At 37.3% G+C, this 27453-nt stretch overlaps 1 protein-coding gene across 4 annotated transcripts in view; it reads left to right on the top strand.

Moving 5' to 3' along the window:
• Positions 1 to 27453, top strand: part of eps8a (epidermal growth factor receptor pathway substrate 8a) — a 402686-nt gene that overhangs the window by 89351 nt on the left and 285882 nt on the right. Inside the window, exon 1 of one of the 4 annotated variants that reach the window (XM_039769995.1) lies at positions 25359 to 25411. The exons of the other annotated variants lie outside the window; for them this stretch is intronic. The gene's annotated coding sequence lies outside the window, so the exon portion shown is untranslated. Of the gene's footprint in view, positions 1 to 25358; positions 25412 to 27453 lie in introns of those variants that run through there. 4 annotated transcript variants of the gene reach the window in all.

Raw genomic sequence — 27453 nt, 5'->3', positions numbered from 1 at the left:
AGTTTCTCCAACACACTATGTCACTCGATCGACTTCCTTTTGTTGATTATACCACGGTTTATTTGAACAAATAGTATGTTTTTCCTTTGCCTCCACTTGGTATTCGCTGAAATTCTTATATTTTCCCCCGTGCTTTTCCCATTGTCTTTTCACAGAAGGCTGAGCTTAAGGACGATTTATATTATTTTGCATATTCAAAGAGGCGTAATTCTGGGAGGAGTTGGGGCGTTACATAAAGCGCGTACACGAGCGTTAGTTTTCACGCTGATCGGGATTTATGTAGCGGAAGAACGTGGAAGTTGGAGTACACACAGATTCCTGCATCTGGATTTTTCTGTGCGTAAGCACATTTCGGCTTTTGTGCTTACGCCATGTTATAGTGCGAGTTCTACGCACGGCGTTATACATGAGGCCCCTGGTGCCGCAGAGAGTGGCAGCCATTCCATCAGCTCCATGTATGACTTTTTACCTTTTTTCTCTATTCTCTATTTCACTGATCACTTCTACCACTTTCTTTTATGTGGAATCGCTCCCTGGACACTTTTTTTACTGCTTTTACTAGTTGACATGGATTTTTACACGCTGAGACATGCCTATTCAAGTTGTCAACTTCAAGCACTGAGAAGAAATGCTTTCGCCGGTGTGGTTCCCTATTTACCTGATGAGGTAAGAAGACGGTATCGGGGCAGCCGAGCTGGCACTAAGATAAAAGCCAAGCAGCTTGCAAGAACGTAGCGCTATAAACCTTCGTGCCTTCTGTTATCCTGGGAAATGTGAACTCACTACCAAATAAGATTGATGAACTAGCCGCGCTGGTGAAAAATGGCAGAACCTTGCTGTGTTTTAGTGAAACTTGGCTAACAAATACCATCCCAGATGCTAACGTGGAGCTACCCGGGTTTAGCACAGTTAGAGCAGACAGAGACGCAAATACCAGTAGGAAGAAGAAAGGAGGAGGTGTCGCACTCCCTATGTCAATACAAAGTGGTGCAACTCAGGACATGTAAATGTTAAAATCTCCACTTGCTGCAGCGACATCGAACTGTTGGCCGTAAGTTTGCGTCCCTATTACTTGCCCAGAGAGTTTGGACACGTCATTGTTGCTGTTGTTTACATCCCTCCTCGGCCGAACGTGGAGATAGCGAGTGATGTCATCCATTCCGCAGTTGCTAAGTTATAAACGCAGCACCCCGAGGCCCTTGTGCTAATTGCTGGTGACTTTAACCAAGTGATGCTGGACAAAACATTACCTGCCTTCTCCCAGTATGTGGACTGTAACCCGGGGAAATAGGACTAGTGACCTACTGTATGCAAACATTAAAGACGCATACAGCGCCACTCCACCTGGTTCTGCTTCAGCCTCACTAGAAACCAAGAGTAAAGGCGCTACCTACAACCACACAATCATTCAGGAAGTGGTCCCCTGAGGCAGAGCAGGCTCTGAGAGACTGCTTTGGAACCACTGACAGGGATCCTGCAGGGGTCACATAGTGAGAATATTAAAGAGGCTGTTGACTGCACAACTGATTACATAAACTTCTGTATGGACATTGTAGTTCCAGTAAGAACAGTACACTGCTATGCTAGCAACAAGCCATGGATTACAAGTGACATCAAGGGCCTTTTGAACCAGAAGAAAAGGGCTTTTAAAGGTGGTGATCAGCATGAGCTCAAGCGTGTGCAGAAGGAAGTGGAGAGAGCAAACCAAATGAACAACTTCTTTAACAGGTTTGACCACCCTAACCCACTCTCTCCTCGGAGTACTGCATCCTCCAACCATCCTTCTGCTGATACCAGTATAGTAGAGACATCCCCACCCATAATTACATTAGCGCAGGTGAGCAGAGAGCTGAGGAGACTTCGTGCCAGCAAAGCAGCATGTCCAGATGGAGTGTTGCCACGACTGCTGAAGGCAGCTGGAACTGGGGAGTCCTCTACAGCAGGGGTCGGCAACCTTTTGCTAACTGTGCTAAGGTTTAAAAATATTCAGAGTGCCAACATCACATATCATTTTATACAAGTCGAGGTCAGTATTCTTATTTTACCATATATTTTATTTTTATATTTTAATTAATATATAGTGATATTCAATAATATGTAAAGTTGTAAACAACATTAAAAGAAATAGAGTTTCTTGAAAGATTTTTTAAAAAAACTTTTTTATTATTAATGGGAGCCTTGCCCTTGCATGGTCTTGGCCAGTTGCTCAATATCGACAACATACTTTGTCACTTTGAGTCTGACACAATTTTCGGAATGTTCAGGCGTTAGGCGACTACGCTGTGGATTTAGCACTGCTTTCATGTGAGAGAAAATTTGCTCACAGGAATAGGTTGATCCAAAAGCTGAAAGAAGACCAAAAGCAATTTTCTTCAAACAGATGTAATAATTCGGAAGGGATGTCCAACAGCTGAGAATAGCTGCAGACTTTTCTAGATTTTCATTTTCCAGAGACTTCCGTAGTTCAACAAATTTTGATGTCCATAATTCTGAAGATCTGAAGTCAACCTGTTGCATTTCAAAGTCATCAATATCCATCCAACTAAATAGTTCCAACTGGGTAGTTTCCAAATCAATTATATCAGGCTTAATGAGATAAGAAAATAAGGATCCATGAATGTGGAAGTCTTTACTTCGTTTATCAAATTCTGCTTTGAGTGCTTCAATGTACTCTTGAAGCTCATCTACATTTACTTCAAATTGATTTGAGAGATTCTTCACATTCGAGAAGTGCTTGAATGCTTTGATGTTGATATCACAGGTAAAAATGTCTAGTTTCATTGTAAATGCTTTCCAATAGCTGAAAAGATCAAGTACTGTTTGTCCCTGTCCTTGTAATTTCAGATTAAGTTCATTTAAATGTGTGCTTATGTCAGTCAGAAACATCAACTTTAACACCCAGTTTTCATCATCCAGTTCAGGAAAATGTTTCTTTTTTTCATTAAAAAACACCTTAATAGCTCCAAGACAACTGACAAATCTATTTAAAACTTTGCCTCGACTAAGCCAGTGAACATTGCTGTGTAGCAGAAGATCTCCATATTCACACTCAATTTCTTGTAAAAGAAACTTGAACTGCCTGTGAACCAGTGAAGAATGAGAAATTATAAAGTTGACTATTTCAACAACAGTTGTCATCACAGAGACCAAATTCAGAGATGAGGTCTTTGCACATAGGCTTTCCTGGTGTATAATACAATGAAAATTCAAAAGTTTGCAGCCAACATGATTTTCAACAAATTTTACAAATCCTTTCTTCTTGCCAACCATTACAGCAGCACGGTTGTCGGTTATCGGTTGTCACACTGAATAACTTGTTTAAGTCTATGTCATGTTTAGCAAAATAACTAATAAATGCAGTCAAAATGTCTTCTGCTTTGGTTGTGTCATGAAGTGGTAATAAGCAACACAACTCTTCATAAATGTGATTATTTTCAGGATATCTTGCAACCAAGGCTAAGCGAGACAAATCGTTTATATCAGTGCTTTCGTCAAGCGCAACACTAAATACTTGAGATTGTTTTAATCCAGATATTTGTTTAGTTGTTACATTTTCAGCTAAATCAGTTATGCGCCTCTCAACTGATCTTGCAGACATTGGTATTTCTCTAATACGAGTGAATATAATCTCCTTATTTGGTAAATCACCAAATAAAATTTCAGCACTGCTTAAAAAAGTTTCTTTGATGTATTGTCCGTCTGTAAACGGTTTCCCTTTCAAAGCAATACATTCAGCTATTTTATAACTACATTCCGTAGCTTTAATCTTCATTCCAACTGCTTTGCTCAAAATACTAGTTTGTTTTTCGAAACCAGAAATAGCTTTTTTGATAGCTTCACTTTTCTCTTCTGAGGTTTTAAACTTAGACTGGTGTTTTGTTTGAAAGTGTCTTTGTACACTAGATGTGCGACACACAACACTTTCACAACAGAAAGTACACACAGCACGATCTTTTTGTCCAACAAATCCATATTCTTTTGTCCAATTTTCTTGAAATGGTCGATGATCAAGTTTCCTTTTCTTTGCAGCCATATTTAACAAAAATGATCTTCTGGAAATATAAATAAATCAGCAAATATCAATGCCAATATTTACATATAAACCACTACTTATAAGCAACAAAAAACTTTACAAAGATATAAAAATTTTTTATGAATTGTTTAAGAGCAGACTCCGCAAACACATTCGGTTCACATGCATATTTATTTGAATTACCGAGTCATTCAGATTTTTAGATATTAAATACATAAATACACACATAAATTTGTCCGTGTAAACGCAGAATTATAGATCTACATACGTGCATATGAGAGGAAAACCGTCAGTAAACTGTCAGCTATAACTAGTCATAATGACTCTACAATGCCGATCACTGTACACAGCTTGTTTAGAAGCGTGGGCCTTAATTATATTGACGTTTTTTCTAAGTAGATCTAGGAACTAATAAAAATATGACCATCTCAGTTTTTTTATACAATGGATATATTTAGATTAATCAATATGAACCATATATATTATTCAGCTACTGGCATCCGGCCTTTGTAGATCTAGATCTGCATATTTGCCGCACGTGACCGGAAAGTCGTAACCAATGTTCATATTAGAAAACATTTATAAAATGCAAAAACCAACGTTGTTCTATAGTGGGTATCGTTAAAATATCACCCGAAAAATTATATCTGTGTTGTATACAACGAAATCCAGATATACACACAACAGGTTTTAAAGCAAATACGCCACAATTTTTTATGTAATAGAATTTTGATCTCGCTAGTTGACGTTACTGTCGTTAGTTTCTGAGATTTCACATATAGAGTGTTCCCCTGACCTACTTAGACAGCTGTTACAGCAAGTCTGGATAAGTCTGTGGCTGGTACCCTGCTACGGCCAAGTGCCGAAATGAGCGAGGAAACCCCGCTAATCGATTTATAATCAAATTTATACGGGAAACGTGAAGAGTCTGCGTGCCATTTGAAATTGCTTGGCGTGCCAAGTGTGGCACGCGTGCCATAGGTTACCGACCCCTGCTCTACAGCACATCTTCAACCTGAGCCTGGAACAGGGGAGAGTCCCGAGGCTTTTGAAAACCTCTTGTATCACCCCAGTCCCAAAGGTACCATGTCCTAGTGAGCTGAATGACTTCCGGCCTGTTGCTCTGACGTCACATGTGAGGAAGACCATGGAGCGGCTGCTGCTTCACCACCTGAGGCCACAGGTCCGCCACGCCGTCGATCCTCTGCAGTTCGCATACCAGGAGAAGGTGGGAGTGGAGGATTCCCACCTTAAACCTGAACACCAGCAAGACGAAGGAAGTGGTAGTGGATTTTAGGAGGCCCAGGCCTCTCGTGGACCCCGTGATCATCAGAGTAGACTGTGTGCAGAGGGTGCAAACCTATAAATACTTGGGAGTGCAGCTGGATGATAAATTGGACTGGACTGCCAATACTGATGCACTGTGTAAGAAAGATCAGAGCTGACTATACTTCCTTAGATGGTTGGTGTCCTTCAACATCTGCAATAAGATGCTGCAGATGTTCTACCAGACGGTTGTGGCAAATGCCGTCTTCTACGCGGTGGTGTGCTGGGGAGGCAGCATAAAGATGGACGCCTCACACCTGGACAAACTTGTTAGGAAGGCAGGCTCTATTGTAGGAATGAAGCTGGACAGTTTAACATCTGTGGCAGAGCGAAGCAAGCTCCTGTCAATCATGGATAATCCACTGAACAGTGTCATCTCCAGGCAGAGGAGTAGCTTCAGTGACAGACTGCTGTCACTGTCCTGCTCCACTGACAGACTGAGGAGATCATTCCTCCCCCACACTATTCAACTCTTGAATTCCACCTGGGGCGGTAAATGCTAACATTATTCAAAGTTGTTGTCTGTTTTTACATGCATTTTTATTACTCTCTAATTTAATATTGTTTTTTTTTTGTATCAGTATACTGCTGCTGGATTATGTGAATTTCCCCTTGGGATTAATAAAGTATCTATCTATTTATCTTTAGATGCTTCGTCAGGAACATTTGTACCGATCTCTCTTTTGGGCTCCTAAAAAAACAAAAATATGTTTTATGGTGATTTTGTGCCATTTGTATTAATTCATCTCTGCTTTTCAATCTTCCCATATTTTTTTCTTAAACAGTTTTTGTTTTTTTTTTTAAACTGCATGTTTTTCTCGCTCATGGTACAAAATATCCCTACCCGTTGATTCTGTCAGAAAAAAAGATAAAAGTAAAAAAGTTTCAGTTGTCTCGCGGAAAACACACATTTTATTAATGACACATAATTATCTGTCTGTAACAACCTCCCAAATTTCTGATCATGATCGTCCAAAAAATGTCCTGAAGGGTATAAGCCATCAGGTCGACCTGTCGCCCAGCGTGAAGTGGAAAAGGTGTTTGAATTTAGATTTTATTTTACTCCTGATCCACATGACCTATTGCGCTGATTTTTTCAAAAAATGTGTTAAATACATGTATCAAGACATGTGCAGAGTGTGCAATTTGGTTTTATATTTTTAAAGTTATTAATATTTTTTAAATTTTAACTGCCCCAGTTACTAATGTTCCACATATAAATCTATAATATATCGTGATTGACTTAATGGTGACAATTAATAACCTTTAGTAATTGAAAAAGGGTGTTTTGATGTACCGTCTTTCCTTTTTAAATCGTAATTATCTTCTTCTATCTGACCAGAAAGTAAAAAATTACTTGCTGGAGCATTTGTATCTTTTATTCTTAATTAAGCATATTTTGGAATAACTGATCAGTTTTTAACAGCTGTGTGTCGTTTACATATTTGTACATAAATGTCTCTGAATGTCCTGATCGTTTTGATGGTCCATGGTGCGCAGAAAACAATCCATTCAAGTAGCGGCACTTCAGCAAAAACTCGCAAGAGATAATGCATGTTGAGACGGCTTTATGAGCGCTCATTTCCCGGTGGAGCGCCCCCTAGATGGTTCTGTTTTTTTTTCTAGCGGCACTTCATCAAAAACTTGCAGGAGATAATACACGTTGGGACTTCTTTTTCAGCATTAGGCGCCCGGTGTAGCACCCGCTAGGTGTTTCTATTTTTTTCCAATACTGTTGTACTATACTGTACATGATTTTAATATTTAATCCTTTTCAGAATATTGCGTCATATGTGTAATAAGTGGATATTTTTGCCTGTTTTTTTAAATGTCTCTTATTTTTACTGCTTTGTTTTACAGAAGCAATATATTTTTACACTAGCAAAATACCCGCGCTTCGCAGCGGAGAAGTAGTGTGTTAAAGAAGCAATGAAAAGAAAAGGAAACATTTTGAAAATAACGTAACATGATTGTCAATGTAATTGTTTTGTCACTGTTGTGAGTGATGAGTGTTGTTGTCATATATATAAATATATATATATTTACACACACACACACATAAACATATATATATATATATATATACATATCTATACATATACACATATATACATATATATATCTACATATATACACATACATATACACACACACATAAATACATACACACATACATACATACACACAAATACATATATATATATATATATACATACACACACACACATATATAAACCTATATATACATATGCATACATATCTACATATATATACACACACAACTATTTCGTATCAGTGCAATACGCTGCTTGTTAAAACGGATGACTCCGCTCTTACGTGCAAGTCTGCGTGGATATTATGAACTATCGATTTGTTCAAGTTCTATTTAAATTTTAAATAGAAGGAATTTTTATTTAGTCGACAGAAATATCTTTGGTAGGAATGGTAAAAACAGACAGGAATATTATTCGTGAATAAATCAACTCAAACCTTAAACAACTTATAATATTTTGCTCTCCATAAAAATATATCCTGTCTAAATTATACAAGTTAGAAATAAAGTAAACGTTAAAAGAACAAACATTCAAATTTCTTTACTCTTATGTAATTTTATATAAAAAATAAACTTAGATTTTAAATATCCCAATAGATTTTGCTCTCCATAAAAATATATCCTGTCAAAATTATACAAATTCAAATATGAACATGCTGCATAACAAAACCTGGAAATATAAATAAAATGTGTTCCTTTCAGCAATAACAAATCAAATCATTCAGTTGTCTTTGCTCATATGTCATTTTAGAGCTGGACGCCTGGCATCTTTTTTTGGCCACAGGTTCGTTTCTGTTTGGTGTGAGGTTCTGTGTTGTGGAGATTCTCAGGATGGATTGCAGGTGCTCATCAGTGAGGCGACTCCTGTGTGCTGTTTTGTTAGTCTTTATCACTGAGAAGAGCTTCTCACACAGATATGTGCTACCAAACATGCACAAGGTTCGAGCCGCATGTAGACGGACTTTTTGTTCTTCAAAGTCACCAAAGCGCCGTGCAAACTCAGTGCAGCGCCAGTTTATCAGCAAAGTGCGATTTGGGAACACCGTAGTGACGACTTGGTTTAACATTACTTGGCAACAGGGAAAGTGGGGCAAGGTGCACTGGTGCATTTGTGTCTCCCATAAAAGCAGCTTCACTTGAAATCACTTTGTGATTGTGCACGGGTTAAACGTCCGCTGAAGTGTCAGATTCTTATTTAATTATTCTGCTTTCTGTATCTTCTGCATTGCATTCAGGTTACCCTGATGTTTTGTCTCATAGTGCCGTCTTAGATTAAATTCTGTAATTACAGCCACATTAGCTCCACAAATGAGACACACGGGTTCAGTAAACATATACTCAGCCTCCCATCGGTTTTAAAGGCTCTATTTTCAGAATCAACTTTTCTCTTCAGCATCGTGTGAGCTAGCTTCGCAATAACTTGCAGCATCATAAGGTAGACTTGATTAACGCGTAAGTGTTGGCAAGGCAGCTGAAGCGCTGCATTATGGGATCTGTAGTTTATTGTGTTACCAGCGCTTCATATACCCGGCTTTAATAACAATAATACAGTATATAAAATGATCTCGCGGCGGATATAATTACACGCCGGGCGGATGTGGCCCGCGCCCTTGAGTTTGACACATATGGACTAAATAGAACTTGAAAAGATATATTTTTCAAATGTGATCGCGCAATTCAGATAGAGTTGACGCACACTACAGCCTGCATGCCTCAATAAGTCATCCTCCCTCGCTCTTACTTTTTACCGCTCATCTAATGAATACACTGAGTATGGCTTTACCAAAACAATCATTGATGGCTAATAAAGTATCCATTATTCGAGTATGTAGATCGGGTATATATATATATATATATATATATATATACCCGCGTATCGCAGCGGAGAAGTAGTGTGTTAAAAAAGCTAGAAAAAGAAAAGGGAACATTTTAAAAATAACGTAACATGACTGTCAATATACAGTATTTGTTTTGTGAGTGTTACTGAGTGTTGCTGTCATCAAGGATTTGATTATCATTATTTCTTTCAATCAGGTTCGTATTTGTAGGATGTGTTGTGTTCAAGTTACATTCCGTGTTTGTCAATCGCTGTAAAGATGACAGGTTTCATTCATCGATTCGTTTCTTACTGCATCAATAAACAGCTCGCCTTCTTCTTTATCTGAGACCTGACACACTGCATGCACGGGTTTTTTACACTGTCTTCCTTTAGCGGGACATTGACTTTTTCCAACGTGTGCTTTGTTTCCGCAGTAGTTGGATTTATGAATATGCTTGTATGTATCAGACGCTTCATATTTTTTGCTGCCTTTTCAATTGTGTAATTCGGTTTTTGTTCAGCGCTCTTTGGAACTGTTGCTTTTATCTGTGCACTCGCGCCAGTTCACGTGAGCCACTCGGTGTACATGCATCGAAGTTTCCCAGCTGTGCTGGTGCCATCTCGTGCTATGTCCATGGCTGTATTTAATGTTACCTTAGTCCTGGCACTTAAAACTTTCTCTCGCAGTTTCGCTGAGTTTGTGTCAAACACCACCCTGACCATCTCATCTTCCTCTCCATAAGCACAGTCCTTCACCCGTGAATATTTAGTGGCAGTTTGCTATTGGATTGCCGCTGACGGACGGCCTTATATGGGCAGGCACTAAATTACAAACGCCAGCGCAGCCTGTCTATGAACTTAATTTAAAGTGTAGGTTTACATCGTGCTTTGTTTCCGAAGTAGCAGAACTCATGAATATGGTTGTATATGTCACTCGCTCGCTTCTTATTGTTTCGCTGCCTTCTCAATTATATAATGCATGTTTTCTTCAGCGCTTTTTGAGGTCTTCCTGGTTTTCTATGTACTGCGTGATTACGGGGGCGTGATGATGTCACACAAACTCCGCCCACGGCGTTGAAGCTCATCTCCATTACAGTAAATGGAGAAAACTGCTTCCAGTTATGACCATTACGCGTAGAATTTCGATATAAAACCTGCCCAACTTTTGTAAGGAAGCTGTAAGGAATGAACCTGCCAAAGTTCAGCCTTCCACCCACACGGGAAGTTGGAGAATTAGTGATGAGTGAGTGAGTGAGTGAGTGAGTGCTTTGCCTTTTATTAGTATAGATAATGGTCGTGCACAAATATTTTTTTATTTTATTTTAATAATAAATATAAGTCGATATATGAAATACACAGAAAAATGGATTTCAGGTATGAAGAGCCTTGCTTGGATATCGAGAAATGGAGCTTTTTTACCTATAAATAATATATATATATATATATATATATATATATATATATATATATATATATATATATGTATATATATATATATACATACATACAATAACACAATAACAAACGTGAATTTTTCTGTTAGCATCTTACTAAAGCCTGGTGTGTTAATCTTGCTATCCGGAAGTGAATGAAATGACAGCTGCTGTGAGTTTTCAAGCACACTGGATGAAGACCTGCGAAAACTTGGAAGCCTCACTGATCTTTGACATCATATATAAGGTAAGATTATTTATGTTTTGTGCTTTCTGTACATTGCTTAATTGTTTTTGTTTTGTACATATTTAACTTGTGCATGTAATGTATTATATAATTAAGATGCATTGTGATGTGAACTAATTAATCATATTTGTCCTTTCATTCTTTTACTTAAACTTAACCAACAGTACAAGAGAGGGTGAAGAAAGCTTTAGGCAGCTTCACATTCTGACAAGAATTAAATATGAATACAGAAAAACAAAACTGGAGTACCTCAGAATCACGAGTTGTCTTCTGAATGTATGGCTTTAACATTTGGTCAGAGTTTGTTGCTGCTGTTTTGAAAATGTTTATTTCACTGATTCATTATTGCATTTTGAATTAAATGTCTTAATTATTGTGAAAATTGTTTTGTTTAATAAAAAAAAACTACACTGACATTTGTAGTTGTAATATTTTGTTCAATAAAAATTTTTTTCCTGAATTGTGTTTTTGTTCTCTCTTATTTTGTTTGTGATTACATTGTTTGATGGAGTGTATAAAGCATTTACTTTAGTATGGTATGGACTATTACATTATAAAATATACATTATTTTACTAAAAACAAATATGTTTAGTGAATGGAGGGGGGTTGTTGTGAATGTAGAGTTTTGTTTGAAATTTCAGTTTTACAAATTTGACTTAAACTAGTTTGTGAAAATTAAGTTTGGATGGCGACATGGTGGTCTTTGTCTTATACTGTAATAATACAGTTACTATTCTCCCTTATTTTGCCATTTTTAAACATAGTTTATTTAATTTAAATATAATATTTTAAGGATTTCAAAGCTTACAGCACCAGTCGAAGCACAAGGAAAAGCAATGCCTTTGTAACTCAAGGCACCCTGAGGGAAGAATAAAAGAAATTCAAAAATCTCACTAGTTTTCAGTAAGTTGTATTAATCAATAACTTTAATATAACCAGGTGCTGGCCACATCTGCACAAGGCTTGTCTCCATTAAAGTTTTAATTCACTTTTTTGCATTTAAAACTATTTAGTCTGAGTCCCAGTGAAGTGTTACATACATAAAGCAGTCTCAGTGGTCGTGTGGTGGGGCCTTAGAGAGGAGCAGAAACAACTCGAGACATGAATCAGAATTGTGTTAGGCCACTGACACTTTACTGTGCATTAATAAGAAAACCTTCATACCTTGTTAGCAATCAATCGTTATTGCTAGGATTCCTTATATTAATTCTTTTACTTTTTGTAAAACTCACATGAATTTACTAGGCCTTTGATTATCTACTTTTCACATAAAACTACAATATTGTTAATCATTATTAATGTTTTTGTAGTGACCTAATCCTCCTGACAAATTTCACTTTCTTGAAATGTCATCTTCCTGCAAGCCTCAGAGGGGAAGCAAAATGTACCTTTAGTACAAATTGAAATTACTTAAGCAACAACATTTTTAAAAAGCAGAAATACACCAATTCAACTTAATCAGCCCTGTCTTTGTGAGACTTCAGGATGTTTGCAGGTGTGCCCTCAATCACAAAAATACACAAATGCAACACGGAATTTACCAGCTTAACACACTGTCTTTTAAAATTTGAAAGCCTCACATCTTAGCTCATGTATCAGACATCAAGACCTGAACAACAATCCATCAGGAGTTCACATTTCCCAGGATCACAGGATCAGGATTGGCCTAACGGTCCACCTCATCTCATATTGGCAGTGAAGAGAAAAGGAAAGAACGAATGGGTAAAGGAGTGACATTAATGATTCAATGTAAAAGTTAAATATGTCTGTATAGTTTAAACAATTCACATCTATCTGTGTATTAAAACTGTAGTGTATCCAGCAAGAAGTATTATGGTGATATAGCCTTTCAACAAACAATGTGATAAAACCAGGAACCTATTAAGGTTAAGATTAATGTTCAAAACAAATATAAATAGAAAAATATTTTTTAAAATATCACCTTTTTGTGTTACAAAAGTGCCAATTGTGTTACAAAATTACCCTTTTTTTGGCATGTTACTTAAGAGCCTGATTTGTGTTACAAAAAGGCCCTACAAGTTAGAAATGTTTCCTGTACAGTGGTATAAATGTGCCTTAAAGTTACAAAATGTCCCTACTAGAGGTACAAATGTTCCCTGTAGGTTACAAATGGGCCATTTAGTAGTTACACAAAGGCCCTAACATCCATCTATCTATCTATCTATCTATCTATCTATCTATCTATCTATCTATCAGTAACACATGACTAAGGATAGGCTGAGAGTGTACCATTAGGACGCTGATGGAATTGCTGCTGAAAATTGGACTTTGCAGCCATATGTAAAAAATAAATTTCCAGCAGTAAAGGCCATTATACACTTTAGTAGTATGTTTTTTCCAGCCATCTGGGGTTTTTTATTTTTGTTTTTTCTGTCCACCCTGGTCATCGGACCTTACTTATTCTATGTTAATTAATGTTGACTAATTTTTATTTTTTATTCTGTCTTGTATTTTTCTATTCTTCATTTTGTAAAGCACTTTGAGCTACATTTTTCTTGTATGAAAATGTGCTATATAAATAAATGCTGCTGTTGACTGTATTTTTAAGCCATTTTAACAGTATCTTGGTAAAAAGGTATAAATTTCTATCAAAAACATGAAAATATTTGGAAGATCTTAAAGTTTTGACTGGCATTGTATACAGTAATCCCTCGCTATATCTCGCTTCGACTTTCGCGGCCTCACTCTATCGCAGCTTTTATATGTAAGCATAACTAAATATGCTTACTAAATAAAACGCGGATTTTCCGCTGCTTCGCGGATTTCTGCGGACAATGGGTCTTTTAATTTATGGTACATGCTTCCTCAGTTGGTTTACCCAGTTGATTTCATACAAGGGACGCTATTGGCAGATTACTGAGAAGCTAACCAATCGGAGCACGCAGTTAAGTTCTTGTGTGCTGAATGCAGTGTTAACGAGGAAGTCTTGTCTCGCTCATTCAGCATCAACGTGTTTCGCTGTGTAAAGAGTTAACTTTTGTGCTCTTTTGTGTTTATCTTTGTGCATAGTCAAGCCCATCATTATGGCTCCAAAATGATCTGCTCCTGCTGCTGCTGCTTCAAGGGCCGTGCCCAAGCGCCAATGGAAGATGTTAACGATTGCCGAAAAGGTAAATGTTTTGGATATGCTGAAGGAAGGGAAAAGCTACACCGCTATAAAACGCCATTACGGCATCAATGAGGCTACGATTCTTTTTATTTAAAAAGTAGGAAAGGATTATAAGATCTACAGCCGCAGTGTCCTTTTAACCAGGGTGCAAAACGAGTTGTAAGTAGAAGTAATAAGGCAGTAGTCTGGATGGAATCTGCTTTAGGGATTTGGATTAAAGACTGCCAGAAGAACAACGTCAGTGCTAAACAATCGCCTGAAGTGGCTCCTTTAGAAGGGCTGTAACGCTCTCCTTTGTTGTGCAGTAAAATTAAACTCCTTGTTATCAGACAAGCCATCGTGTCATTGTTGGCGAGTAACCATAATTAATTTTCTACTTACAGTACTTAGTACATGTACGTACGTTTAGTGTCTCTGTACACACATTTACTGTATACTATTTTTCTTGCATTGTACGTATTTATTGCTGGTGGCCTGTCTCGTAATGGCTGTAACATATGTGATATCGGACACACTCGATCTTTAAAATAATATTTAGGTTTTACTGTATATAAACAGTGTGTTTATATACATAATTTCAATGAATCTTACCTAATATCTAAGAGAATACAAAGGGATTATGCTGTATAACTGTGTGGGAGAGTTTATAAGGGCTTAAAATATATAAAAATAGCCATACAAATATATGGTTTCTACTTCGGATTTTCATCTATCTCGGGGGGGGGTCTGGAACGCAACCCCCGTGATCGAGGAGTGATTACTGTATTGGCTTAAATTACAAATATAGAAGTTTGAGTTGGTGGTACCGTGATTTGAAGAGTCGATGCCGATGGTTTTGTGTGCTGACTCCACACCTCTTGATTTACTGTGTGAGTGTAATAACTTTATCATGTATTGCCATGATTATTCCTTCATGAAGTGTATAATTTTTGTCAATACAATTTTTTTTTAATTTACCATATGATATTAGTTAAAACAAGACATGTAAATGCCCAGTCTGGGCATTGAAAGTTCTAAAAATCATTTTAAGTGTATGTTGCCCGATTACAAAGCCAACTTAGTCATCTAACTATGACTCATCATACTCTACAGTTAGACACTGTGAAATTTTATATTTCAGAAATAAACACTTTGTTGTCATTTCCTAGTTGAAGCTTATGAACATTCTTGCATTAGAATGCTGCAGCTTATGCAACACACTTCTTGATTAAGCCTAGGTTTAACTTTACATAGGTCTGTACTTTCATATACAAAATGAAGTAGGTACTTTTTCTTGAAAGTTGGTTATGTCAATGAAGATTGTACAAATTATAACGTGGTAAGGCAGTAATCATGGACTCTAGGTGAGGGATTGCATTCCCTGAGGGACAGGGAAATATTACAAAATTAGCTCTTAATCATTTTTCCCAAACCAATTCCAGTCCAGTACTTTTGGCTTTGGTGATCATTTACCTGGTGGATTTAACTTAATAATGAAGTAGGAAACCTAAGCCATACATCACACACCAGGTATGCAACACAGTTTTCAGTGGCCTCCTGAAGATTGATAGTCACATATGGTACGGTATACCTTTACTGATAAATTAGACAGCAAATTTTTATTTTGGTACTATATCATCTTTATGTTGATTTTGGTATCGGAAATAAATAGTTGTGTGCTGGCACAACTTGTTTTGTAGTATATCAGCAAGACCAGGACTCCAAGTGGGTTGCACCACACCCTCTGTGCTCATGATATAGCATATGATGTTTGTGCTCAAATAAACAAAGAGGAAAAAGCTTTGCCAAAGAATATTTGGGTAATGAGTACATCACAGCAGTCGGCTGCACCAGTGTGCAGGCCAGGGAACAAAGCGACTGGTTATCATTTTGGTTCCTGTACTGAGGTGCTAAACCTGGTATTGGTAAAAAAGTCAAAATTTAAGTATCATTCCAATACTAGTCACATATCTACAAAGTTATTTGATTTTTTTTTATTTTTTTATAACATAACTGTTTGAGTTTGTTAAATACTATTTAGACTTTGTATAAAAGGATATATTATGAAAAAATTGACTAAATCAAAATTCTTAATTCTTGTGTAACCATTGGCATCTAATTGACATGGCCTTGTGTTAATATGGTGCATAATTACAAGCAAGTGTAGCTCTTCTGGGTATACAAAGGAGTTAGGCTTTCTTGTGAGAGGAGATTAAGGTGTATGTACTTGGAGTTGTGAAAATGTGTGCCGAACATCAAATGTTCACCACCACTTCAAATCAATTTATGAGAAAAATTTCAAGGATGAGGCAGACAGTGGAATTCATCAGAAGCAAAATATGAGAAGGAAAAGTAGTGTGTTAAAAACAATATGCAAATTTCAAACTCAGACTAAAGAGGCCAGCTATAAACTCTTGGAATGCATCACCCAATACAGAAAAAATTAACAATGGAGAATACTGAAAGAAGCCTTCCTAAACAGCGCAGAGGTTTTATTTGATGGATTGAAAAACCAAGAAACAATCATGCCCAGAATTAAAGATTTGGCACTTTCAACAAGAACTACAGAAAAGACTACAATAGAGCCTACCTTCCTCACCAGTTTTTCCAGGCGGGCAGCTTCCCTCTTCTTTATGCTAGCCACCCCAGCACACCACCGCGTAGAAGAGGGTGCTCATCACAACTGTCTGATAGAACATCTGCAACATCTTATTGCAGATGTTGAAAGATGCCAGCCTTCTAAGGAAGTATAGGCGGCTTTGTCCTTTCTTACACAGAGCATCAGTATTGGCAGTCCAGTCCAATTTATCATCCAGCAGCACTCCCAGATAGTTTTAGGTCTGTACCCTCTGCACACAGTCACCTCTGATGATCACAGGGTCCATGAGGGGCCAGATTCTCCTAAAATCTACCACCAGCTCCTTGGTTTTGCTGGTTTTCAGTTGTAGGTGGTTTGAGTCGCACCATTTAACAAAGTTATTGATTAGGTTCCTATACTACTCCTCCTGCCCACTTCTGATGCAGCCCATGATAGCATTGTCATCAGTGAACTTTAGCACGTGGCAGGACTCAGAGTTGTATTGGAAGTCCGATGTATATAGGCTGAACGGGGCAGGAGAAAGTACAGTCCCCTGCGGCGTTCCTGTGTTGCTGACCACAATGTCAGACCTCTAGTTCCCGAGACGCACATACTGAGGTCTGTCTGTAAGATAGTCCATGATCCATGCCACCAGGTATGAATCTACTCTCATCTCTGTCAGCTTGTCCCAAAGGAGCAGAGGTTGGATGGTGTTGAAGGCGCTAGAGAAGTCCAGAAACATAATTCTTACTGCACCACTGCCTCTGTCCAAGTGGGAGAGGGATCGATGTAGCATATAGATGATGGCATCCTCTGCTCCCACCTTCTCCTGGTATGCGAACTGCAGAGAGTCGAGGGCGTTGTGGACCTGTGGCTACAGGTGGTGAAGCAGCAGCCGCTCCATGGTCTTCATCACATGTGACATCAGAGTGACAGGCCGGAAGTCATTCAGCTCACTAGGACGTGATACCTTTGGGGCTGGGGTGATGCAAGATGTTTTCCAAAGCCTCAGGACTCTCCCCTGTTCCAGGCTCAGGTAGAAGATACGCTGTAGCTGTACCTGGGCTGCAGTAATTGTGGGTGGGTGAAAACTCTCTCCTATGCTGGTATCAGCAGAACTATGGGTGGAGGGTGTAGTACTCTGAGGTAAGAGTGGGTTAGGGTGGTCAAACCTGTTGAAGTTGTTCATCTGGATTGCTCTCTCCGCATCTCTCTTGATGGTGGCAAGTATAAACGCCACAGATGACATGGAAAACCAGCTTGCTTTTATAAATCAGCTGTGTGGGAGTATTTTGGGTTCCCAGTTAAGAGTGAGCAGTAGATTTGAGAACGGTGCATCGGTAAAAACACATCAAACATGCTAATGCATATTTGTGGCATCACCCACATGTCCAATCACCAGACAGGCAAAAAAATTCCCACTGTTTTTAAGCAGCCTCTAGATAGAATTGTATACAGGGCCAACAAAATTACAGAAGCAATAGGTATTTAAATTTCATCAGCAATGCAGCCATATGCAGTAGCTGAAGAATCTAGCTTAATAAATACTTTTTAAATATTTATTAAAAATGCTCGAGCCTTGTTACAACATTCCATCGTGTGTACACATAAGCTAATTAGAGGTCCCTATAGTTTACCAGTATACACAAGTGGTGATTGAACACAAGTTGTCTGCTGCCCCCGCTGTAGCATTAGCAGCTGATGGATGGACCTCTCATGCTACCGAAAGCTGTCTTGCAGTGACTTCCCAGCTTATTAGCTCAAAGTGGGAATTGAAAAATCCAGTTCTTCAAATTTTTGTGTCCAGTGTGATTTTGTTTGCTGTTTACACTGTGTAATACAAGAAAACATTTTACTTATTTTTTATAAAGAAGTAACCAATGTTGCGAGTTGGCAAAATGATGCCTGACTGTACCTGCTAACTCAATCACACTCCACTAGTAATGGTGTTTGTTTTTAATAACCCAAGACATCTTCAGTTTATAACTTGCTGCATTTTGTTTTTTATCTGTCATACAGAAAATATATATGCAAAAGTGTGTGTTATGCATTTACTGCTTAATACACTACAGGCTATAGGCTAGCATCTAGACTTCTTCAGAGGTTGTTGAATGGTAACTTTTATGGCTATCTGTTCAAAATGATTTAAAAGAAACCTAGCCTTATGCTTTTGAATTTTTTGTTGTGTCAAACTCGTACTGAATCGTGATGTCCAAACTGTAGTGTGAACTGAACAGTGACCTTTCTGTACTGTTATACCCCTACTAGTCAAAGTTGACAAATGACTGAAGAAGTGTCCTGGATAGTAAAAAAAAAACAGACTAGGTTACATTTTGTGTCTACAGTCAGGTACAATACAATACAATATAGCACCTGATTAATGTTACACCATTATATGAACGTCTGTGAAGGCCCAAAGGGCCCAACCCGCCACTCTTCAATTTTCAGGGCCATGTAGGTTTGGATTTTTTTTTCTCCCTAAATAATAAAAACCATCATTTAAAAACTGCATTTTGTGTTTACTTGTGTTATATTTGACTAATGGTTAAAAGTGTTTGATGATCCGAAACACTTTGTGTGACAAACATGCAAAAGAATAAGAAATCAGGAAGGGAGCAAATAGTTTTTCACACCACTGTACATATACAGGTATTTCTCAGTTTTTGCTTTTGATTACTGACACCCTTTTATGCGTACTGGCAGTATTTTCTTCATAAATTAGTGTCATACATCAATGTAACACATATGGTTCCACTTCAAATACTGCTTTGCATATAAATTTGCACCTGTGAACTTTAAGGGCTGGTTTATACTTCACGCTCAGTGTGTACGTGCACACTTCTTGGTTGCCACGCATTCCCAGCGTTCATTTGATGCATCCGCTGAGCACATCCTCAGAAGTTAACTCTACGCGTGCGCGAGTTGCAGTTACAATGCGTTCAAGTTGGAACATGACTTCTGAGTCTCTGTTTGCTATCAACATGTGACAGCAAGCCGCTTTGCAGATCCTACAGGATCAATGTGCATGCTTCGGTGTTTGATGAATGTATTGATGTGGTGAAGCAAAATGCTGAAATACATATGCATTCATGGTATTTTTCTTTTCAAGCATCATATGTTCCCTATCGTAATGATGCAATACATTAAAAGGTCTTCAGTGCAGACTTTTTTTTTTTTTTTGCCACATTTGAGCCACAGGGAAAAAAAATTAGGGACACAGTGAAAAGGTCTATTTTGTGATTAAAGTGAAAATTTCAACTTTAGTCTTGAAATTTCCACTTTAATCACGTAGTTTATTTTGTCGTTAAATCAGACCGTCATAAACGTCATCTTAAAACTGACCCACTTGTTAATCTGTATGTGCTTCTGGGTCTTCCTCCTGTGCTGACAACAGTGGCAGACAGAAACTGCCACACAGAACACATTAAATTTATGAAATTTAGAAACCTTTAGAAGTTTTATACTTGATATCAATTTCATGACGAAATGTGTTAGAGCATATATATTGCCTTTTACAGATAGATTAACTTCCCTATAGTTAGGGTATAGCGGGTTGGATAATGGATTGATGGATCATTTAAATAATGAATACTGTTAATAATTACACTTGTGGAGGCAGCATGGTGGCAGAGCAGTAATGCCTGCTGCTTCACAGTGAGTCACAGGCTTTGTGTTCCCTGCCTGGATTTTGTGCGTTTTCCTGGTGGATTTCCACAGTGTGGTCTGATTTCATTCCAAGAACATACAGGTTTGGGGATTTGGTGATGTTAAAATAATGCCATTGTATGTGTGTGTTTGTATTCGCTTTGCAAATTTGCTGATGCCCTGTCCAGGGATTATTTCTGCCTCATGCCCTCTGCTTGCTGGCATGGGTGCATCCCTGGATTGATGAATGTAATCATTAAGCATCCATCCTTTTCAGCGATATTGTGGCAAGGTGTTCTGAATTTAATGGATGTTTCGGGCAGTTCACAACAAAGCGAAGCTGAACGTTGTTTTCTCACCGTGATATCTCGGACTGCCACCTGATGGAATCCTCCAGCTTTACATAAAGTATGCATGCAAGTATAAATAGTATACCGCTTGCGTAGCAGTAGCAGGCGCACATGTAACGTCGCATGAAGTATAAACTGAACTTTAAAGGGGGATCCCATACAACTCGCAAGAAACAAGTAAAATACTGTAATTAATAAACAAATGAAAATCATAAACATCTGATAATACATTCTCAGATTTCATATCATTCCTACTGTTTACCCATTTCAATTCAAAAGAATACACTCTCCACTAATTTTTTTTTTGCAATGATCATGAACAAAAGCCAAATTACTGAAGGAATGTTTTACTCATGGACAATTCTTGTATGTAGCATGTTTAGAAGTAAGCAGCTCCACTGACCCAATAATGTTGTTATTACTTAATATTTTACTTATGTGTTTATCTAAGGAGACTTATAACATTTGAAATATAATTGGTTACATGTGTTTTTCCAACTGGAGGACAGGCAGTTGAAGTGACTTGCTCATGGTCATACAGTGTCAGTGGCAGGATTTGAACTCGCCACGGTCTGTTCTTTAGTAGTTTTGAAAAAGCATCAGCACAAAGTAGTGAAGACACAAATTGGTGGGAAAGTACAAAAATGTTTCAGTAAACTTGACTATCCATTGAGCATAATTAAAAAAATATATTTTAAAATGAAATGTATATATCTTGACCAATAGTGTACTTTGTCCATTCAGATTTACTTATTTAGAAGGCCCTTTTAAACTAATTAGCTTAATGGTCACATTAAGGAAATGCATGCTAATTCCTGCAATTGGAGTTCTGGCTGGTTAAATCACTTATATGGTTGCTCAGATATGTATATTGCAACAGCAAGCTCTTTTTTAAAAAGGCATTACCTTAATTCTCTTCAAGAATTCATTAAGGAGGAGACCATAACACCTCTTAAAGGTTCAGAAATGCCACAGTCTTTATAGCATACTGTTCAAATAGAGTGTAAGTAACAACAATGTCCCAATGAATATACCATATACTGTAAATTGGTTTTGTTTGGTAGTGAACAATGTTAATACTGCATCACATTGCAAAACATTACCATCTTTTTTGTGAGGTATAGTGTTGGTGGCACCATGTTGTAAGCAGAGATTTATCTGAAAGGAAAGTAAGGACCGAAAGAAAAATGAATGGAGCAAAGAAATAAAAATATTTCCATTTGCATGAAAGATGAAATATTAGCTGTGGCCTAAAGAACATTCCCATATCTCCAGAGAATTCTTTGTGTAATACTACCCTGGCTGATGAGATTATTTTAGGGAATTGTCTTTAAAATACTAGAATACAATTTTTGCGACAGCAGTTTTAAAAAAAGACACTTGAATTGCCTTTTTCCTTATTGATTAATTTAAAATACTTCATAACCCTGGCATTGACAATTTCTATCCCTTAATACTAGAAAAGGAAGGAACTCCTTTGGGAGTATTCTACTGTAGTTCAAGATGGAATACAGTAGTCCATTATCTGAGAGTAATGGAATATTTCTTGATTGGAGGGAGATTTATAAAATAGTATAACTCATAAGATATATGTAGGTACAAAAAATTCTCTTTGAGGTATCCTGGATGGTAATGGTAAAGGGTGATTTTATTATGGCAGAAAAATAATGTGCAAGAAGTCTGACAAGAGATATTTGTATATATTGTGGAATATTTAGGCGATTTAGCATGCAGTTTGTAGTGAGTTGAAGAAAGTGATCAGGGCAACAGTCAAGGTGAGAAAAAATATCAGATATTAGAAGAATAGAGAAGGAATTGACTGGCAACTTTTTTGATGAATGAAAGGTGTCTTAAGGAAAACCTGCTGCAGCGCTTATTTTTCAGGTGCTTTCTGGTTATGCTTTTTTTAGAAAATATTTAGAAAAGTTTTTAAAACTACATTTTATTTAATCCTAGAATTTAGATATTATCATCTTAAAACCAAAATTGATGGAGCTGAGAATATTTTTATTTAAGTATGTCGGAAGGGATGGTTTAGAAAGAATCATTTATTGACATCCACTTCAATTTATGGCAATTAAAAAGTCTATAACAGTGTCATTTAAAAATTATTTTTCTCCTTACTGATGGCAGTATGACTTTACAAAGTCATTGGCTACTGTCTACCTGCCCAGCCTCTTTTTGCTGGAAGTTCTTGACTGAAATAAACCTTCCCCCAAATTAGCAACCGCTTTTGCACACATTTTACAAAAAAGATTGTCCATGTACACAGCAGATATATTGATTACTAAAAACTAATGTTAAATCCATCCATAATGTAATGTAAATCTTCCTGTCTTATCAGCAGCCGAGGAATCTAGATTTGGACATCGTGGACAGGAAGCTTTTTTGTGTGAATTAGTAGTACTAGGTTGTTGTACCGTGTTAGCCATTATGAATGTAGAGAAAAGCCAAGCAAAATGACACCTTTTATTGGCTAACTAAAAAGATTACAATATGCAAGCGTTCGAGGCAACTCAGGCCCCTTCTTCAGGCAAGATGTAATCAACTTCTTTATTTTTTGTGTGAAGTGTTTGCTTTGAATTTCTCTAAAACTTTTAAAATGATGACACTTGGACTGTATATTTTTTGTACACAAAGCATACCATTTCGTCGTCGTCTTTCAGTTGCTCTCATGACAGCAGATCATCTGTTTCCATATCTTCCTGTCCTTTGCATCTTGCCCTGTCACACCCACCACCTGCATGTCCTCTCTAACCACATCCATAAACCTTCTCTTAGGTCTTCTTTTTTTTCCTCTTGCCTGGCAGCTCCATCCCTAGCATCCTTCTCCCAATATATACCCAGATTACTCCTCTGCACATGTCCAAGCCAACACAATCTTGCCTCTCTGGCTTTGTCTCCAAACCATCCAACCTGAGCTGACCCAACCCTCATAATGTACTCGTTCCTAATCCTGTCCCTCCTTGTCAAACACAATGAAAATCTTAACATCTTTAACAATGCCAGCTCAAGCTCTGTCTCCTGTCTTTTTGCCAGTGCCTCCAACTTCAACCCATATGATATAGGTGGTCTCACTACCATCTTGTCTCCTTGTACTCCTGTCTATTTTCTACATCTCTCTGACTGTTCCATTTTTTCTTTGCCCACATCTTCCTTTCCATACTCTCCTGTACTTCCTCATTTCACCACCAAGATTCTTCATCCTTCTTCCTCTGCCCAGATGACTTACCCTTCTAGCTGCTTACCATACCATTCAAAGTTCCCACCCTCACTTCCACTCTCCTACCCTTCCCTCTCTTCTCGTTCCACCAACAGTAGCCCAGTTACCCCCAGCACCCTGTTGGCTAACTCTATTGGTGGTGGCCATTGTTAACCCAGGCTTCAATCTGGTTTGGAAATCTGTATTGTTGTTTGCATATTTATCTGGAAAATTTTACACCTGATGCCCTTCCCGACATAGCCCGCCCCACTTATCTGGGCTTTGGACCAGCAACGAAGAGAAACACTGGTATGTGCCATACCATACCATCCATGGGTGGATTTGCTGCTGGAACCTTTCTGGTAGCTGCATTTTGAACTATTTGAAACCCCCTGCCAAATGCAGCTACAGATACAATTAATAAAACTGTAAATTAAGACAAAAGGTTTTTTTTAATTAAATGTTTTAAATACCTTGCTTCTTTTTGAAAGGTTAAATGATAAATCATAGTTACTTATTTACACAATGTGAATGTTATCAGTTATGGCTTATCTGTGTGCTTTGGGTAGGTTCCTATCCTGTATATATAAATAACTACAACACAAATGCAGTTAGATGATTTTTACTTTATTGTAGCCATTTTTCTTTGCTTTTGAAAGTTGCAGTTATAGAGGTAGTATTATATTAACTTCTGTGTGAGTAGGCATTGCATAGTGACTTTCTGGACTGCTGAAGGGGAAAAAAATTGCAGATTTCCTTAGTTAAATTTGATCAGATGTGAAATGAAATGAAGAGTTTAAGCAATGTTTGTTTTCTGTTTCAAGCCATCAAATGTCTTGGTTAAAATCTGGTATTTCCTGTGTAGAATTAGCACTTTTTTGTCATTTGCTTGTGCTCCGTTGTCCTTTGTGATGGACTAAAACCCTTTGAGCTTACTGCTGTGAATGTAGACAACAGCTTTTCATGACTCTAAACTAGATGAGCAGGTTGGAAATGGATGGATGGATGGATAGATGGATGAGTAAATACTTTTCTGCCTGATGACCTTGCTGTGCCTTCCTATTGGACTGTTAAGGTAATTGCTGACAAGGGAGCAGCAGTGTGTTTAAGGAATATAATTGGGAAACCATCATGGTTTTAATTTTTTTTACATTTTATGTTCTTTTTGGGAGTTTCTAATTAGTTAAAGCAGCAGCTGTCTAAAACAAAAAAAGCCCTATTGGGTGACTTTTTTTTTTTTTTTTTAAATCTGTATGTTTATTTCCGTGACCAAATTCTAAAATCTTCTGCTGAAGACTCTCACAGCTTTACTTTATGAAGTCTATAACATTGACCTCTGAGTAGGCCCTAGAAATCCTGTCTATATAAGTCCATTTAATTTAAATTTACTTAAGTAGATAACTGTTTTTGGTGGAGAATTTAATTTTAGAAACATTCCACACCCCTTTTGACATCAGACTGTACAGCAGAATTAATTCCTTTTGTGTTGCAAAACACCTCCCAGTTTAATCATTAACAAGCTTGTGCGGATATGGACATGCCTTCCCTCTGATCAGAGTTCATTAACAAGAGGAAGGAGGATGATTTATATTTTTAAAATGGTGAAACTTAACAGGTAAGAGACTAACACACTGTGGGATAATAATAAAAAGGAATGTTTGTGTGAGTGCTGTTTTGTTAGGCAGGAAGGCAAATTAGTTATTATATGTTTAAGTTGTACTTCTAAACTGCTGTCATGGACTGAAATTGTAAAATAGACATGGATTAAAAAGAAATTAGCCTTAAATACTTGCATGTATAATTTGACTACACAAGTAAAAGTATATGTTAATATAAATAATTTTAGTATATTTTTTGAATCCGAGTGAAAAAAATTAAACTAAACCTTTTAACTCCTGCAACATTTTGGTGGCAGATTCTTAATAATTCAAACATAAATATAAATCTATGTGGGAGCTGGTAGTGCTATTTAATAAGTTATGCTTACATACAATTGTTACTTTTTCAAATTCATTTTTTTCTCAGTGTCACACTTTGATTGCATCCTTTGTTTTTTTTCTTAAAATAGGTATACACCTTTGCCTTCATCTGTGTTATACTTTTAAACCTGCCCTTTAACTCATTGAACATATTTTATTTGCCCTATGCAATAATTGCTTTATTTAGATTTTAAATTGATGTTATGTGAGTTTTTTCAATATGTACTGTGTGACAAACACTTCTTTAAGACTGTTCTGTAACGTTAATCCTATCTCATTAACATCTTAAAAGATTAGTGGGTACTCTGTCACTTCTAGCTTTCAGAAGTACATTACAATTATGCAGTTGGTGTTTTATTTTTTCTTACGTGAAATATGCTTCTGGGTTTATACAATAATGGTATCCTTAAGAATTGTACTTTAATAATTTCCATTTTGTTTTATCTCAAAACTGTTTTTCTTTCTGCTTATCTTTCATTTTATCTAAATCAATATACAGTTGTTTCTCTGTTAAGTTGAAATTAACTGCATCAGTCTTATCATTAAAATATGCTAATTACTTGACACCTTTATGTACTAATCTTAAGAACTGTTAAGTGAATTGACTGCAACAATATAGCTTTTTTTAAATATACTGTCACTGCTGTTTATATGCATACCACTAGATAACATCGTTCTTTCTGTTCCACGTCACAAGCAGAAAAATATAAAGGTCTTATTTTTCCTGTTCTATACTTACTGTACTAATTTATGACCTTGCCTTGCATTCTTTTGCTTTGATTAAACAGTTACAGAAAAAATGTGTTTATTGTGTCTCCAGGAATATGGGGTATGCTTTGGTCTATCACATTTACCAACCAGGATAAATGTTTTTCATCTCCTGTAACACTGAACTTTCAAATTCAGTAAACCACGTACAGTTATGTGTTAAGAATTCTTCCTCACGGTCATATTCCTTCACTACCAAACTTAAGGGAGTAAGGGTATAAAAAAGGCAATATGGTAAAAAGTAAATATATGTACAGGTATCCTTGTCTGGTGTTGTCATGGATGTTGGTGTAGCAAGATTATTTTCTGGAAATTTTGGTTATGATACTGTTGAACTGGATGAAAAATAATGAGTAATTGTCATTATTTAATTTTCTGCCTTTTAATTTAATTTATATAGTAATTCAAAAGCTTTGCTAAATGCATCCATCCATTATCCAATCCGCTGTATACTAACTACAGGGTCACAGGGGTCTGCTGGAGCCAATCCCAGCCAACACAGGGCGCAAGGCAGGAAACGAACCCTGACAATACTCATTATCTAATTAACTTTTAAACTTAACCCACCCACTTTCTCTTGCAGATATTTTCTGTGAAGCATAAGTTGTTTTAATACCTAATTTCTCATTTGTACTTTCACAAGTACAGTGGAACCTCGGTTCACGAACATCTTGGAACGTGTACAAATTGGTTTACGACCAAAAAGTTCGCCAAACTTTTGCATCTGTTCACGACCACACACTCGGTATACGAACAAGCCAGTTTCCCTTTCGGTTTGTGTGCACTGATGATTTCCGCACGTGTTCAGTCTCTCCCTGTGCAGAGAGAGAGAGAGAGAGACACACACACACACACACACACACACACGAGAGAGAGAGACTTTGCTGTCCTTGGTGATCACAATGGTAGG

This window comes from Polypterus senegalus, chromosome 11 (assembly GCF_016835505.1).
Source record: "Polypterus senegalus isolate Bchr_013 chromosome 11, ASM1683550v1, whole genome shotgun sequence".
Taxonomy (NCBI): Eukaryota; Metazoa; Chordata; class Cladistia; order Polypteriformes; family Polypteridae; genus Polypterus; species Polypterus senegalus.
This window is presented reverse-complemented; position numbering and strand designations above follow the sequence as displayed.